Raw genomic sequence first — 18,932 nt, 5'->3', positions numbered from 1 at the left:
CATGGCTTTGACACCAGGCATTTGTCTGTATTAGACTCTATTGAAAAAAGTTTGCATCTTGAGGAGTGGACTCTCTGAGTATTCCCAATTTACAATCATCTGAAAACCTGCCAGACAAAATCCTTTGACATTGGCTTTGACTTCTGAGAAGTGGATGCCAAAGATGAGTGTGCTCATAGATAGGATCCAGATATTTAGGATTTGTGAGACCACCCTAAATTTTTGGATCGTCTCTATGAGCCAGCTGGATATTCAATGTGTTATATAGGGGTTTATGCCTAATTCTATAAGTTTGTTAACAATGCCCAAGTGGTGAATTGTATCAAATGCCTTAGCCAGTTCAAGGTAGACAGTATGCACCAGTTTACCCTCATCCATTGCCTTTCTGACATTCTCAAAGAAGGTCACCATTTTCATTAGGCATGACCTGTATTTGACAGAACCAAACTCAGATAAATCCAGTGTCAGAAGTTATCCTATGTCTTTGTTGATTATTTTTGTGATCATTTTTTTTTCCATGGCTTTAAATATAAGACTAGACAGACTAATGCATCTGTAGTTTCTGGGATCTGTTGACTGTCTGCCCTTGCAAACAGGAATGCCTATTGCAGTCCTCTATCCTCATGGCACAAAGCCTGTTTTGAAACTGTAGTTAAATAGTAACTCCAGTGGCCTAGATAGAGCATATTTTAGACTATTCAGGCAGCATCCCAGACTATTATTTGTGCCCTCTGAGGCTGTGCTCTTGGCCTTAGAGAGCACATCTAGGATTTGCTCTCTATTTATAGTTGGAAGGATTATGTTTGAAGGTATTTCTTGAGGGGTGGTGACTGGGATTAGCTAGGGGTAGAGTCAGAAATGAATTTGTCAGCCAGCAGATTCTCTATGTCACCTGACTGAGTAAATGTGGCACCATCAACAACCAGTTCAGCAAACCACTGTGTGCTACCCTTGAGGTTTCTGACATAAGTGAAGAAAGCCTTATGGTTATTTTGCTTGGGAAGGTATTTTGGACCTCAAAATAGGCATTATTGAACTTAATTATTCCTCTTAGTTGTTTGTTTATTTTGATGAGAGAGTTTTTGTCTTGATGGGAGTTACACATCCTGATTTTTGCCACAGGTTTTTCCTTTTGTTGCATAACCTGTTTTATTAGGGATACCACCAAGGTGGTTTGTTTTCGAAGTTAGTTTTGGACTTACTTCTGGTAGGTATAACAGCCTCTATGCAGCCATTGGCATGGTTATACAAAGTTTATGTGAACGATTTTGCATACCCTGCTGTGTTCCATGGATTTAGAGAAGGACTGATTTTTGACAAACTATCACATAATAAAAGGTAGCTTGCCTTGGAACAGTTCCTAACTGTTACTGGTTTTAACAAGTTGATTATGATTTTGAAGGATACACTTTTATGGATGCACCTACCTAATCAGGGAGGATGTGACATGGGGGGGTGCAGCATTCTTTCATATTTGTGAGTATGAGGTCCAGTAGGTTGGAACTCATAGTGAGTGTAAGCACTAACTGGTCAAAGGTATTTGTATTTACAAAGGCGAGGAATCTCTACACCTGCAGATTTAAGACTGTATAGATTCCCAGTCTATAGAAGGGTAATTAAAGTCCCATCTGAGTAAGATGATAGTATGACTGTCTCCAGAAGGACCATGTATGTGCCATAAGTGTTACAGAACATAGAGAGTGACCTACAGATTGCTAGGATATGGAACAGGATTTTATCTATGATGCCTTGCACCTGGAGAAACTAACATGTCATCCTGTTTAAACAACCTAGAGGTATGCTTGTTACTGATATATATTGAGACACCTTTACCTTTTGTCCCTGTCTGTGCAGATACTGGTCTAAAAGTGTGGAAGGCAGTGAAACCTTACACTGCCAGGTTATTGTCTGTGTCTTTAAACCATGTCTGATAAACTGCACAGATGTCTATATTCTCCATGGTGAGGATGGCTTGGAAGGAGTGCAGTTTTTTGTTTAGTGTCTTGGCATTGAGCATTAACATCTTGAGATTTAATTGAGTTGATTTTGCTATGTCTGTAGGTTTGTCAGTTTGACATTGTCTAAAAAAGGCTCTATGGGGAAGATAAAGTTTTAGCCAGTATTTGACAGCCTTGAAGGGACAGGTGCAGGTAATCCTTGGCAAAGCACTGTGGTCTGTTAACTGTAGATCATTGTGTGTATTGTACCTAGTCAGCCACTGTAGCTAGAAAGCATGTGCATATAAGTTACTGAGCATGTGCAAGATCAGGGCCATTTTGTATAGTCAGTCAGAGAAAATGGAGGCATGAATATAGATGCACATGTGAGTGTATTTGAAGTAATGAGTCAGTCATTTAGCTTAAGTATATGTTCCAGTTACAGCCCCTGATGTGTTTATGTACAATAACAACTTGAGCCCATCACAGTGCCTCAGTGTCTCATTTGATACATGAGACATGCAACATAGTGTCAGAATAGGATCTGAAGTGAAGCAAATTGCAAACTGTGAGGCATGCAGTGAGAAGTGGAGGCATCTACAGGAGCCAACTCGCAAAAAAGTCAGCAGTTATTCAAAAGTACTTAAACTTATTTAAACGATTTTTCAGTCATCAAATGTGTAGCGAAGCATTCAAAACATTCAAAATAATTACTGAGATAAACGAAATGTCTGAAATTGTGAAATACTGATAAAAGTAATCAAAATAAATACAAAAGTGTTTGAAATAATTTCCGAAGTGTTAAAATATATGAAAAAGCTAAAACAACTGCATTTTTTTCGCAGTGTGCTACTTTTTCACATTAACTGAAGCTTTTCAAAGTATCTGAAGTGTCCAGAGTGTTGGCAGTGTTTGAAGTATTAAAGTAAAGCCTTTACAGAGTGATTGTTGTGCATTTGAGCAAAATTACAAGAACTCGGTCTATGCTTATATTTAAATGAATGCTTATATTTAAACAAATTTTGTTGTTATGGCAGACAGATTTTGCAGACCTGCACCACAGGTGTTTGATAATAATATTGTTGAGAACTGGCAAGTGTTTGAGCAAGAAAATGATATTTTCAAACAGGCTGCATTTTCTGATAAAGACGCATGTGAAAGAGCATTGACAGGGAACGTCCATTTGTGTATGCACCTGTTGTGTATGCAGTGGAGGGGGTGAACCACTGTATTGTGATATAGCCTGAAATGCAGAAAGACCCTGAGTGCTTAAAATGTAAATTTAGAGACATGCATAACCCTCAAATGAATATTACAATGGAAAGGCACATGTTTTACACAAGAAGTCAAAAGCCTGGTGAAGTTATAGCAACATATATTACCGACTTAATAAATAAAACAAAACGTGCAGATTTCGTGATCTGAGAGATGAGCTAAAAGACAGGGTTGTGTGTGGTGTTAATAAGGATGCAGTGAGAAAGATTGTGCTTTAAGGCAGTGATTTAATGTTGAGCAAAGCCATTGAGATTTGTCAAATATATGAGCTTACAGAAAAGCATACAAAATATGCTTAAAGATGAGAAAAACATCCATGCAGTGTCTGCCAGTGCAAATGCTGATAGTGTACAACATAAAGCTAAGATGAAAAAGAAATATAAACCAAAGGGTATGGCAGTATCCAGCCTTAACTATAAACCGAATGGGGCCACAATACCTAACCTTATTGTTAATTGTTGTAATTGTGCAGGCAGTCATGAACATAAACCAGAAATGTGCTTAGATTTTGGTCAGCAGTGTCATAAATGTAAATAAAAAGTGGAATCATTTAAAACGGCTTTGCAAGTTTAAAGTAGCACATACTTTTATTAAAAGAGAGCATCCAAAGAAGCAGGTAGATCAGAGACAGAGATGTGAGCAAACTTTCTATGTTGATGGTGTCTCCGTGGTTGATGAAATAGTTAACACAGTAGATTATCGGTTGGCAGCAAAGAGTGGAACATTTTGTACTGTTCGGATTAATGGGAAACATGTAGAGCTTAAAGTAGACCCTGGATCCAAGTGCAATGTTATATCAGCACAGACATTTGCTAAAATAAGAGCTAGTGAGAAACTTGTTTCAGCAAAGTGTGCAAAATTAGTTGCTTATGGCTGTGAAGAAATTCAAACTGATGGTGCAATAGTTCTCACATGCCATTCTGCTGAGAACAGCTATGACTTGCAGTTTTATGTAGTCAGAAGACATGTGAAGTCACTGTTAAGCCTCAAAGGCAGTTTAAGAATGGGACTGATTTCATTTACTAAAGAGGTCCACAATCTAAGTCTGAACAACAGAGATAGTTTTATACAGAATATTTTTAGTCAATATGCTATATTTTCACAGATGAGCCTGACAAGCTTCCAGTCACATATTCCATGAAGTTAAACCATGAAGTAAGCCCAGTTGTCAAGCCAGCATGGAAGATTCTGGTAGCAATGCAAAGCAAAGTAAAAGCAGAGCTTGACAAAATGGTGAATTTGGGTGTCCTTACTCCAGTAAAAGAACCAACTGAATGGGTATCTTCCATGGTCATAGCTCATAAGAAAAGCTGAGATGATATTTGAATATGTATTGATGTGAGTGACTTAAACAAAGCCCTTAAATGTCCTCATCATCCAATGCACACAGTAGAAGAAGTAGCCTCTCTCATGCCAAATGCCACTGTTTTTTGTCTTAGATGCAAAAATTTCCTTTAGGTAAATTTTGCTGGATCACAAATTTTCATTGTTAACCACTTTCAGTACACCATTTGAAAGATACAGATTCTTGGAATGCCATTTTGGATAAATTCTGTCTGTGAAGTATTTCAACATGCAGTCAGTCAGTTAGCTTAAGTATATGTTCCAGTTACAGTTCTGGATGTGTTTATATGCAATAAACAACTTGAACCCATCACCATGCCTCACTGTTTAATTTGATGCACGAGACATGTGACATTAACCATGTCTTTCCATGCTAACAAGTACTGGATCCCCTTAGAATTACACCAGAAATTCAGCCCATTGTTAAAATCAATCATCTTTTATTTATATTGTAGCATCATCCTTGGTGGAGGTAATATGCTGCTCAAAGTTAGGCTCATACCAGCCTAAGACACATACTCAGAGAGATCTATCATCCAGGGAGGTACATCTCAGGTCATTTACACTGACATGAACTATGAAGGAATCATACTGGTACCTAAGGTGCAGTTACTTGATTGCATTTGCAATTTGGTAGTTTCTGGCTCCAGGTAGGTAACACACTGTTATCTTCTCCATGTTCAGCTTAGTTAAAGAACTGTCAGTATGTTTTACAATGGAATCCTCTATGACTAGAAAACTGGGAAGTGTGTTTGCTTACCTTATGGAGTTTGTATTTGGGACTCTACAGCATGTGGCTATGTGTGTGGTGTCAGGTGTTGCTTTTGCTGAATGCTTTTCAGTTTCATGAGGATAAACTTTGCTGATGGGTGGTCTAGGACATCTTTATTGCTTAAGATTATTATTTTTCAGAGCCTCAGCATATTCTGATCTATGTGTGGGTGTATTGTGTTATGTGCTTGGTGGGTATTGTGTGTGTGGGTTTGACAATCTGATGTGTGCTTATTTGCAAGAATTTAGCTTCCAGTGACATTGTACATGTACATCTCTCACATACTGTAACTGTTTTTTTAAAGATTAAGTAGTTGTCAGTAAACATGAGATAATGCTAGATTGTCTCAGGATACACATATCAACCAGACTCACTGCAGAAAACTAGGAGATTGCATATCTATGTTGTCCAGTTCTCTATTTGGTGAGCTATAAATGTGTGCCATACAGAGGTTAACAGGAACATATTAAGGCTGCTTTTTTGGGGAGGCGGGGTTGGAGGCAGACTAGGTTATAAAATACTAAATTCTACTAAGTTTAATGGTATTGCCTCTCAACATACAAACTAGCTGCTCTAAGCTTTCTTAATGCACAAGATGCTTGTTTTATACTTACTACTTTAGATTGTATCACTTTGTGGGTGGTTCTATAGGGAACATTTGCTTCTAGTTGTTTGCATCTGTACAAGGCACTGGCATGGTGAGCAGCTCCTCAGAAATGTTCCAAATGTATACCAGCACTGAAAATGCAAAAAAAAAAATGACTACTAAACACCCTGGTGAATAAAATGACTATACTTAGAGCCCTTTTGTGGGTTGCCCAAATCAGATAGACCAGACAACCACCTACTTCAACTACATGAATAATCCAGGTCTTCCCAATGTAAAAACAAACTAATAAATTGTCCCAAATGCAATGGTATCACAGACAAACATAACAAACGTAACTAACTACATAGCTCCTTTAGAATGCAATTTCAAGGCAAATATTTTAACAACAACAGTGCGCGATGCTTTTTTACATGCAAAATAACAGTTAAGTGCTCAAATAAAACAACAAAACAACAGCACTTACTTAAAATAAATTAAACAAGTGTGGTTTATCAATCCAAAATACTTAGCTTTACCTGGATGGCATTGGATGGAAATAAAATGGGCACTGGCATGGATGTCAAGTTTTGCTGAGCTCTGTGGAAATGAGCACAGAGCTAAACAAACATGCAAAATGTATACTAGCACTGAAAAAAAAACAGAAACAATTACTACTGATCCCTCTGGAGAATACAATGACTACACTTAAATCCCTTTTGTGTTTTCCAGCTTTCTAGACTACTGTGCCACTAAATGGAAAATCCTCAGTCTTCTTGATATAAACGCACAGAAAACAGCTTGCTGGAGTGTACAAATGCAATGTTTGATCCAAACAACTTGCTAGATAATAAATTCAGAATAAATGAATCAACAGACTTGATAATGAGAGGCAAAATGCAGTTTTTCTTTTCAAAATAAGCACAATGAAAGGAATTAGCTAATTCAAGATTTCAACAGCCATGTAGAATGACAGGAACTATCAACAGCAGAGTAGAATGGGAAGAGCTATAAACAGTAAGAAATGGAAGGAACTATCAAGAGTAGTGTACAATGGGAGGAGCTATCAACAGCAGTGTGGAATGGGAGGGACTATTAAGAGCAGTGTAGAATGGGAGGTACTATCAGTGTGGAATGGGAAGAACCATTAACAGCAGTGTAAAATGGGAAGAGCTATCAGCAGTGTAGAATAGGAGGAACTATCAACAACAGTATAGAATGGGAGGAACTATCAACAGCAGTGTAGAATGGGAGGAGTGATCAACAGCAGTGTAGAATGGTAGGAGCTATCAACAGTAATGTAGAATAGGATGAGCTTTCAAAGCTTAATTTACAATAAGGTTGGACAAGTAAAAAATCACTAAGTTTAAACAACACAGTAAGAAATGGGAGGGTGGGTGTCAAACAGTGTTGTCAGATCAGAGAAGAGAAGGCAACAGATATACTATGTGTATTTAAGTATCACTCAAGGACAAACTAACCAATGAAAAAAAGTGAAATAAATGCCAATCTGCTACATATAATAACAACACCAGACCAAACAGATTTCTCAAAACAGAAAACAAAATGGAACAGGTAATACAGAAAGCAACTGCACATCAGACACAAAAACAGAGAGGATTACATTTCTTGCTTCTTTGTATCATATCACCAGCAGGGAGTCAAACAGTGTATCTAATTTTTGTGTCTGTATCACGTTATCGAAAGTTTACTTAATCAAATCAATAAAGGTCGAACTTTATTGATCGATTAAGTAAAACATTGAATAACGTAAAAAAAAACTTAAAAAAAAAAATAAATGGCGTAGGCAGGGGGGCAAGCCCCCCCTGTACCCCCACGTGGGGAGCTGCACCCACCACACCCCCCTACTTAAATATACCAACTCTGAGACCACACTACATTGAGGTAAATGGAAATATCCCTGTACGGAGATTTCTGTTTACTTGCACGATGTTCTTCACTTTCGATATTGTCGTGCCGACAATATCAGACTCGATATTGTCAGCTTCTGACAACTTGAAGTAGATCCTAATTTTTGTAGGTATTGACGGAGGCAAGGCAACCCCCCCCATGCATCCTCACACTTCCTGCTAATAATATATACTGACCCCAAGAGTACAGAGGAAAGGTCAAATTCTCTAATCCTTTCTGTACCACAATCTCACACTGAAAAAAAAAGCAAGCAGGTATTTTTTGAACAGCTGTGCTGGCTTTTTATCCATTCAACCAATTGTTGGCATCCTGTATATATAAATATATATATATATATATATATATATATATATATATATATATATAGAGAGAGAGAGAGAGAGAGAGATAAGTGTGTGTATATACCCTATCTCTAAATTCAAGGTTGTTTTTCAAAAATATTTCTTGTCGAAATATTGTGTCATCTGCCTTAATAGGCTTCACTTTCTCAGCTTGACAAGCTTTCTTCAAACTTCTAATACCCAATCTATGCCCAATTTTTAAATGCATACTAAAGTCATACTTCATACTTTCATAGTGACCAGTCCCTGCAACATTACAGAAGTCATTCCCCAATAATACCCACCACTAGAAAAAAAATAAAATAAAAAAAATTAAGATCAACACAGTTCTACAGTTAGACACCAAATGAACAATGAATATGAATGTTTATGAATAGTTAGATGATGTTGTGTTTGTTTATATATTCAAGGATTACAATTCTAATACACTTCAAAATTTTCAGAAAAGTGCTGTGAAATGTTTACTGCTTAGATACTTTTAAAAAGTTTCAATACCTAATTAATCTGTAGTCTTTTCTGTCACCTAAAATCTTGGTTGTGAAATTTTTATTTCTCCAGTACAATCATTCACTAATCACAGCAAAATGTCTTATTGTAAGGCTGTAAAAATCACTTTCAAAGTCTCCTAGAAATAAAAAGACTGTCTGAAAAATCAGGCCACTTATCCACCTCGTACAAGTCTACCATAAATTGTCACCCTAGGCAAAGGCACTCCATGTCTATCATACTGAAGTTCAGCAGCAACAGAAATATTATAATTATAGTCAGACACACTGACTCATCAATCACAAAGCAGTGCCACAATTTCTGACATTACAAGGGCCCTAAGTATCTTAACACCTGGCACATGTGACCATGGCATGGCAGTGGTATATAACCTGAGAAGTAAAACCCTAAGGGTCACGCAGACATGGAGGCAAAATACCAGTCCTGGGCAGAATCCTTCTTCCACCCTGAATGATTCCTAGCTATGAAGCAAAGATAATTGGTTTCAATGAATGTTTAATTAGCTGGTGCTATTCCCATATGTGTCAGTAGTGGGCAATATGCTTGCTTCACTAAGGATGGCCTTGCCTCTTGTTCAAAGGCTTCCATATATTGGTTAAAGCCTTTGATGCCCCCAGTGCCTTTTTTCAGCAGTCTAGCTGACAGACATTCTAAAGTAACTGACATATCTTTCCCAAAACTGGATCACATTAGACTAACTTTCCTCAATGCCAGAAGTGTAAACAATAAATTGCCTGATCTTGACCACACCTACATTTGGAAAACATCCATGGCTACAAAGACACTTTCACTTGGTTTAAATGTAAAGAGCATTCCCTCTATAGCCGGGTTTTGCACTTTTCATGTCTTCAGACCCAATTGCAATGGTGGCAGCGTCTCCATATTTGTAGATCCCTACAGACCCACAATCTTAACTCACTGAAATGTAGATTGTAATAGATAGGACTATTTATCAATTAACACTTTCTTTGTCCCCTCTTGACCGCATATGATTACACGGTGTTCAAAATTATCTCCATCTTTGCAAAATCTCCATTATTTTGGAAGACTTTAATTGCACTTCACCTAACTGGGTACCTGTACCTCCAATACAAGATAAACCTCAACATTCCTAGACTTTATAAACAAAAACTCCCTTGAACAGTTGGTAAACAAAGCTACAAATTGAAATAACGTTCTTGTCCTGATTCTTACAAATATCACCTCCTCTTGCACTATTCCTCTTTTAGTTCCTTCCAAAGTGCCTTGACACAAACTTGTGACTTTCTCCATCAAACTCCCAAAAGCCCATACAGCAAACTCCTCTTAATTCAAAGACTACAAACATACCAACCTCAACTTACTGCATGATGAAATATCAAAATTCACTCATGCTTGTACCACACCTGACCTTAATAGAACAGCAAGCTTCACTAATTCTACACACATTTAAAAAAATGCATACAGCTGGAATTCCCTACCAGAACCAAGTATCTTAGGATATTCAAAAATAAACTGCCTGGGTGATCCACCATTGTAATCAAACTTTACAGCAAAAGAAAAAAAAAACAAGAAAACTCCTTATTAAATTATGCAACAGATTCAAAATCCCTCTTCCAATAGAAAATATCAAAAACATTACAAAACTCTGAAAAAACACAAAACTCGCTATTCTTGACTTGATTCTTACAAATATGACTCCTGAACTTAGGCCTCTGAATCCAAATAAAATTATAAATTCTTCTTCAGCTATGTTAATAAACTAAGAAACGATGTTCTATATTTCTCTGAATGTATTCATAGTGACACTCCTCTTCTGACCTATAACTTTATAAACTAAATGAGTGCCATTTTCCCCCCTGACACTGCTATCTAAAGCCCTGAAATACCTGCATCTCTTACTCCCAATTATTTTTTAAAATCATCTACCTGAATGTGCTAACCAAAAACAAACATAAAATGCTTTTTCCATGTGACCTGACAATATACCTGATTATTTAATTAATAGTGTTAAACTTGGAGACCCACTCCAAACATTGTTTAACTTAGCTGTAGCTGCTGACTTCATTCTTGATGAGTTATACCTTGCACTGGTAACAGCTGTTAATAACAGTGGCCTTACAACTGACTGAAATAATTATAGACCAGTCAAGCTAACAAGGCTTATATGCAAAGTCATGGAAAGTTAATAGCTAACAATATAAACAACAATATCAAGAATATTATCAGACTCTACCCCCTTCAACAGTTAGTCATTGTGATGTGTAATTTCTGTCTACTTAATCTGGAAAACTTATTCAAGGCAGTTATGGAGGCTGTAGATGGTGCAATGCAGTGCACATGGTGCATCTTGACCTGTCCAAGGCCTTTGATACCATTCCCATGCTGACATCATACAGAAGATACAGGATTTAAAAATGAAACCATATGTGATAAGATGGATAGCAAACAGGCTGAAAGACAAAACTCATACTGTGGAGCTGCAGGCTCCACATCAAAAAATAAGAAAGTGACTAATGGTGTCCATCTGGGCTTAGTGCAACCACCTCTTGTTTTTTATCATTACTACTCAGATCTCCAAGCAGAGAGCTAAGAATGTTGGCTAACAAGGTTTGCAAATGAGTGTAAACTGGGAGTTGTTGTTAAGTCTCCCTCTGGCACCTGAACCCTCCAGTAAACTTTTGGTGAGGCAAACATAAGCTCAAGCAAAATGCTAACAAGTAAAGTATCATCACTTTTGCTTGACCACCACTTACCCTCAGCATAAGTGTACAGACAGGGGACGTCAGTAGAAAATGAAAATGTCAGGAACCTGGGAACTTATGTTAATAACTCCGTCTTGTTTGACTGTCATTTGACTGTCATGTGACAGATACTATCAGAAAATCTTTTTATTTAACACAGCTAATTGCCAAAGGAGTATCATCCAAGTCTAAAGAGTTAATTACTCTTTTAAATAGCATTGATCAAGCCAGTTATTGAGTACACTGCGTCTTTTGGGATGTATCTCACTAAACATATCTATCAAACAATTAGAAATACTCCAAATACTCTTAGCCAAAAAATGGTCTTATAAACTCTGGAGATGAGATCTCTATCTAGCTTACCATGCCATTATATAACTGGTTGACCTGGCCCACCTGTATGTCGGTAAGTCCAATAGCTCTACCAACACTAGAAACAGAGAACTAAATCTTCACCTACAAGTAAATAAAATATGATGCAAATAAATTAAAAATAATGCAACTCACTATCTTTCTTTAAACATAACCTAGATGACTGGATAGGTTTCCAGAAATTTCTTCCTGGATTGACTGGTATAGCCCTTCTGTAGAAGAAGGGCACTGTCAAGGTTTAAATGTTTGTAAGACTCAGTAGTCTTATAATATCTATGGGTCTATGAATATATGAATCTATATATTTTTAAACATCAGCTGAAATAAATTTATATTGCCATGATCTCTGCATACATTATAATTTAAACAAGAGAACTTTATGAAAACCCTCATCGAAACATCTTTGCTTTCTCCATAGGCTCTGAAAACTCCTACCCTATCCTCAAATGACAGATGGTTCAATGACAATGTTATTCCAACAACACTTGCTTTCCTTTCCTAGTTAGTTTAGTTAACCTAAATGGATTACCTCCTTCAACTCCTGGATCCATTATGAACATCAGTATTGAGCTTATATCTTCCCTTCAATTTTATAAACAATCTCTAGACTTTTCTCATGTAATATTTAAGTTTCATTTGTGCTCCCCTTATTATATTGCACATTTATTCATCGTATTATCATGAGGCTGGTCTTTTTAACCAGAAATTGTTAGCTCTCAATCACTCTTTGCAAGACCTTGCAATATAAGACTTTAACCATCCCACATAAACCAAAATTACTTCCTTAATCTCTGCTGTTACAGTTATTCTCTGCAGCCATGATAGGGAAAATTCACAGACTTTCTTCTATTGGCTGCTAAACATTCTTTTCCCTCAGAGAATTCTATATTCTCTGCCCACTGATGTATACAGAACTTGTGCAGCACTTACACTTTTTTACTATTTATAGGAGTTCCAAAGGTACTTTAGTCAATGACCATGTGTGACTTGTCATTACCATGTCCATATAGTCCTGTTGGAATTTTTCAATACAATATATCAAAACAGAAATGAAGGGAAACTAGTCAGACCCATTATTTTTAGATCTTTAAGGCATTTGACACAATTTGCCACTCTACTCTGAACTACTAGACAGAGTTTTGCACTATGGCTCCTCAGACAGAGCTAACAGATGGTTAATGAACTAGCTGAACATCATATCTCAGTGTATACAATGGCAAAATGTCAAGTAAGCCTTCTTACACATGACTATTGGCAACTCCCGAGGAGCCATCTTAGGGCCTCTGTTGTTTAACATTTTTATGAATGAGTTAGACCCTGCTTCTAGCCAGTCTGTTCTAATACAATATGCTGATGATTCAACTATGTGTTAACTACAAAAAAAACCCCAAAAATTATTTATTATTTATTTATTTTACATTTGTTGGCCGGGTTAGTCCAACTGAGCTTTTGGCTAATTTTCAGTGGAGACCCGGGGAGAAAAGCTCCGCAGAGTGTTATAATATTTTACAAAATAAACAGTTTCAGAAAGATTAAACATTAGCTAATAATACAAAACAGTTAACAAAATAGCTTTTACTGCAATCTACAGAAAGGAACAGGGTAAAAATGGCATAGAGGAAGTAATGCTTTCAAATTCCTATTGCGTTATATATAGAGTATGTACAATAGAATAGCATAGAAATAAAGTAGTTATTTTAGTAAGACAGAGAGGTAGTTTATTAGGATAGACAAGTGATGATAGGGAGATGAGGGAGGAGGAATAAAAGGGGAGAGATAAAGTGGTAGAAAAAGTTAATAAGTTTAAGAAGACTGGTAGGGGAGGTTATAGAAGGTGGAGTAGGGTAGTTTCGGGGGTGTGTGTACAGAAAAACAAAAACAAAGAAAAAAAAACAAAAAACACACACAAGCTAATGGCTATTCACTCCAAAATCATCTCCTGACATAAGCAGTGACTTCTAACTGTGATTGTCTAACAATAAAAAGTATCCCCACCAAAAAATTCCATGTTTTCATACATAAAATTAAAAACTCAGTCTATACTTTCAACATGTAGTCATAAAAACATGTATTACACAGAAAAATATCTAACTGTTCCACCCACAAAACCATAGCAGCTGTTAACCCCTATCAATTCTTTGTCATGCAGTCCCCATTTTTCCAACCTGCACTCCATGAAATATGAAAACTTGTTAGTGCTTCAGTAAGAGGTGTGCAGCTAATCTTTGCAATAGATCTCACCATTACTTAGTCACAGAACAACTAAAATGGATGGAGTTTCCCCATCTTCCTTAATGGGTCTATATTAGATGAACTAATGCTTAAAATGTCGAGTACGACATGCTCAATAGCTTTTAAGCAAAAGTTCATCTAAATGAAACACCATAATGTCGAAACAAGGAGTTTTGAAAAGTTATAGTTGGCCAGCTGTCAGGAAGCCAACAGCTGACAGCTAAAATGTACTGTACACCATTAAAACCTCTCCAAAAAAACAAAAAACAAAAACAAATTAACAAACAAAATAAAGTGGAAGGCTTTGCCCTAAACCCCCCCAACATAAGGGGCTGTGCCCCCCACCCCCCTACTTAAATATACCGACTCTGAGATCACACCACAGTGGAGGACTATCATAACATTACACAGGGTGAACAACGAGACTGCACCCACAGTGGAGGACTGTAAGAACGGCTAGACAAGGTGAAGGGTCTCACATCAGCCATTGGCTTCCTGATGGCTGGTCAACTGTAACTTTTCAAAACTCGTGTTTCGACATTCTTAGGTTTTTCCTAGATGAACATTCGATTAAAAGCCATCGAGCATATTGTACTTGATATTTTAAGCATTCATTCAACTAATAGAGAACCTCCTAAACTATACCATGTTTAAAGCAGCACAGAAAATCTTGAACCAACAAAACAAATGCCCATCTTTGGGAATCTCTCCTTTAGTGGCATTCACCCACTAGTGACTTCCACCTTAAAGACAATTCATCACCTGTTCATAAAAGTCAAATAATTCCAAAAAAGTTATACTGCACTCAAGCTACAGCTTATAAAATTTCCATATTGCTGTACAGATCAATAACCTCCATATCTTCAAATCAAACTTTCTTACTTGAGCACTGGTGCTGTTTAGATAAGCCACATCAGGCTAAGAATATCCTCTCTTTAGATATCTCAAGAACTATTTTACACCATGTTGAATATATGCACATACCGTAGTAGCTATAGAAAGGTATAAATGGTGAAAACGATAAAAAGCAATTGATGGAATAAGGGGCGTACAAAAGTATAGGGAAAATAACTGATGGAAGCCCACTCAAGAAATGGGAATGATTGAAATTAGGGAAAACTACTCGTGTACCAACACCTTTGCCCAACGGTTCTTGGAATTCATAAATTCCAACACCCTTGATCAACTAATCCATAGTCCCACCAGGGGCTCCAATATCCTAGACCTGGTCATTACCAACATGGGAAATTGATGCTCCACACCTATGGTCACCCTATCGTTGGTCAGGTCTGACCATAAGCTAATCACCCTTAACATCTACATGCCACCCCCACCCCCCAGTAAGGAAACTTCCATAAAAAACTTCTCCAAAGCCAACTTCATGCTACTCAAGTCAGAAGTGACAAACTTCATGACCCGTGCAGATGGGAACTGAAAGTTTGACTGCTGAATCCTAGCCTAAGGCACTGTACTAGCACATCCACTCGTGCATGAATCGTGCCATCCCAAATAGAACCAAGATGCTCTCCTCCAAAAAAAGGAAGCCAATCTGGTGGTCCCCTGCCATAAACATACTTTACAACAAAAGGAAGAAACTGTTGCAGAATAGAGGAAAATCCCAGGATGCAAAAAACTCCCTTACCAGCCTCAGTAAGAAGTTGAGATCCCTCATAAAATCCTCCAAAGCTAGTTACAAAAATAAAATTGCCAAAGATTCCAAAGACAACCACAAGGCATTCTATAACTATGTCAAGAATCTAAATGGCAATGCTCAGATCTGCTCTGAGCTACAACAGAATGGCATTAAATATACTGATCCTAAGGATATTGCCAATATCCTGGCAGATCAATTCAGTGCCAACTTCACCTCCCTCTCACCCCCTAAATGGCCAATCTCAATACCGGAAGATTGCCAAATTTCGGTAATAACGGCCACACAGGTAAAAAACACACTCTGCAAAGCTAAGAATAGAGCATCCATGGGACCAGATGACATCCCAGGCTGTGTACTACATGAACTACAAAATGAACTGGTGCCTCACTTAAGTGTCATGTTTAATCATAACCTCACCTCAGGCTTCATGCCCACTGAGTGGTGCACAGCTACAGTTATCCCACTCCATAAGGGGGGATTCACCTTGGATCCCAGGAACTACTGCCACATCAGTCTGACAAGCCTGATCTGCAAGGCCATGGAACGTATTATCATGGAACTTATAAACAAAGACATTGGCAACCTTCAAACACTGGACCCTACCCAGTTTAGGTTTGTAAAGTGCCGATCTTGTCTCCTGAACCTGATCGACGTCTTCGAATCAGTCTTCAGAGCCTTGGACAAGGGTAAGGCAGTCCACACAGACTACCAAGGCATTTGACACCATCCCCCACTCTGGAATCATAGATAGGGAAGCTGGGCATTAATCCCCACGTCACTTGATGGGTTGCCAACTGGCTTACTGACAGAACCTACACTGTAAAAGTAGCCGACTCCAAATCCAGCTCCAGACAAGTGACGAGTGGAGTACCTCAGGGTTCAGTCCTGGGACCGCTCTTGTTTGGCATCTACTTCTCTGAAGTACAGGCCAACACTAAGGGACTCTGGCTAACAAAGTTTGCAGATGACTGCAAACTGGGAGCCATTATTGAATCCTCAAATGATGTGGATACTCTACAAAAGGGCCTTAGAGAAACAGATGCGTGGTGCCAGAGCCATGGGCTCAAGCTCAATTTCAAGAAATGTATAGTTATCCCCTTTGGGAAAAAACATGTACCCATGAATTACTACATAGGTGGCAGTACACTAAACACTGAAAGTGTGATAAGAGACTTAGGGACACAGAGATGGACAGTGGTCTCACCTTCGATAACCACATCACCACAACAGTCAGGAAATATTTCTATGTGGAACACCTCTTCACTAAGGGCTTTTCATCCAGAAAAAAGGAGGTCATTGTCCCACTGTACTCATCCCTCATTAGACCCATTATAGAATGCAATGCCCCATTTGGTATGTACCTCTCAAGACATCTGCAACAACTGGAAAGGCCACAGAAATACCTCACTAAAAGAATCACAGGCCCAAAGCAGATGGTCTGCGCTGACCACCTTAAAAAACTCCAGCTATACTCTGTCACATATCGTCTACTCAGAGGCAATCTCTGCTTAACATGCAAGGCCATGTCAAACCTAGAGCTGTTGGACATGCTACACCTAAAGAAATCCCAATCCCTCAGAGCCACACACTCCAGGGATCTAAACCTTGTCATCACAATAAACAAAACATGCTGGAGGGATAGGTTCCTGACCCAGAGACTCCCCAGACTCTGGAATAGACTGCCCATACATGTCAAGCAGAGCGCCTCTTTGGCCCTCTTCAAAAGGAACCTTGAAGATTGGATGGGAGAAAGGAAATTCACCCCGGGGATCACATCAGTCACCCTGCTAGACAGGGGTCCAGGGAAGTAAATAGTGTGGGAAGAAATAGCCAGGGAATTTTTATGGCTAGGCTTGTATAGGCCCTAGGGCCGATAGCCTAGTACGAACCTATGAACCTATGACAGTGTGTGATGGCATTAAAGAATAAGATCAGTACAATATCAGGCAAAATTACAAGAGAAACACTGATCACAATTGAACAGTTAGAATTGGAGACATATGGATCCATACCAGAATGTCGTACAGGTCAAAGATTGTCACTTAAGGATTCGACATGAAAACGTTTTAAACATGAAAATAAAAAAAAACAAAAGAGGGGAGAGAACCATACAACATGTACCAGTGCAATGAAAAAATAGTCATTGACAAAACCTCCTAATACTTACATTAATAAGTCTCAGCAAAAGTCTCCAAACTCATGTGCACCTACAGCAACAAGTCAGCAACACCAAAGTTCCTCCAAATCAAATATTACTAATCACTGATAAAAATTTATTAGTGATTGGCGACTTCTTTACTGAACACACAGACTCCCTGCTCACCAGCACTATCACAGTCTTTCAGACTCCAAGATTATAAACATTACTAGAAATTTTAAGGGCTTTTAGGACACATTCCAGAGAGAAATATGACTAAACATGGTGGTGGCCCATGTAGGAGTGAATGATGTGGGGTGCAAATCCCTGAGTGACTTGAAAAGAGAAACATGTTAGAACTGTCTTTGCTTGTAATGGATGCAGGTAGGTCCTGAGTGGAATCCTTCTTTCACCAAGAATGATGATCAGGTATAAATATAACTGGCTTAAAAAATTGCTTACTAACTCATGTCATTCCATGGGTTCCAGTATGTATCAGCCTGTGATGAGATAACATGGTAGGTATTCCTTCTTGGTTTGCAAGGAACCACCTGCATCTTTCATTCAAACATTTTATCATACTGGCATAAGACTTTACTGCCACATAGTGTCTTCCTTAGGTGGGTGGAGCCCACCAGCTGGATGCATTAACTTATCAACTTATTCTAACATTAAGTTGGACCACATAAAGGTACCTCAATTTAGCACCATGAGTCTCATGCATCTGGAACAGGTATATGTCCATGTAATGCCATAAATGTGTTTTAAAAGTAAGGAAAGCCCTGCCTCCAAATCAGGCTTTGCATCTACCATACTTCCTGTCCTGATGGAAGCTCTGGTGGTGTTTCCATACTTGTCAGGGACCATACCTCATCTAGACTGATACCCAGAGACCAACAAAATGAGTTCTTATAGCTGAATCATCATCATCATCATCATCATCATCATCATCATCATCCCAGCAAGACAAGTTACTAGCTTAAAGCATGCTGCAGAAGCCCCCCTCTTTGTCTCCTGATGAGTATATTACATTTTTGGTGGTTGCTGAAGAAATCCTTATAAGCAATTATTACCTATTCTTGACCTAACTCTAGACTGTAGTGCCAATACCTTGAATGTA

The 18,932-nt window shown here is 38.2% G+C and overlaps 1 long non-coding RNA gene across 1 annotated transcript in view; it reads right to left on the bottom strand.

Moving 5' to 3' along the window:
- Window positions 1–18,932, bottom strand: part of LOC122816352 — a 273,092-nt gene that overhangs the window by 126,028 nt on the left and 128,132 nt on the right. Inside the window, exon 2 of the long non-coding RNA XR_006367077.1 lies at window positions 5,943–6,066. This is a non-coding gene — a long non-coding RNA (uncharacterized LOC122816352). The remainder of the gene's footprint in view (window positions 1–5,942; window positions 6,067–18,932) is intronic.

The sequence above is a fragment of the Protopterus annectens genome, chromosome 12.part0 (assembly GCF_019279795.1).
Source record: "Protopterus annectens isolate FY-2018-M chromosome 12.part0, PAN1.0, whole genome shotgun sequence".
Classification (NCBI taxonomy): domain Eukaryota; kingdom Metazoa; phylum Chordata; order Ceratodontiformes; family Protopteridae; genus Protopterus; species Protopterus annectens.
Note: the sequence above shows the minus strand (reverse complement) of the source record. Positions and strands in the feature narration are given on the sequence as shown.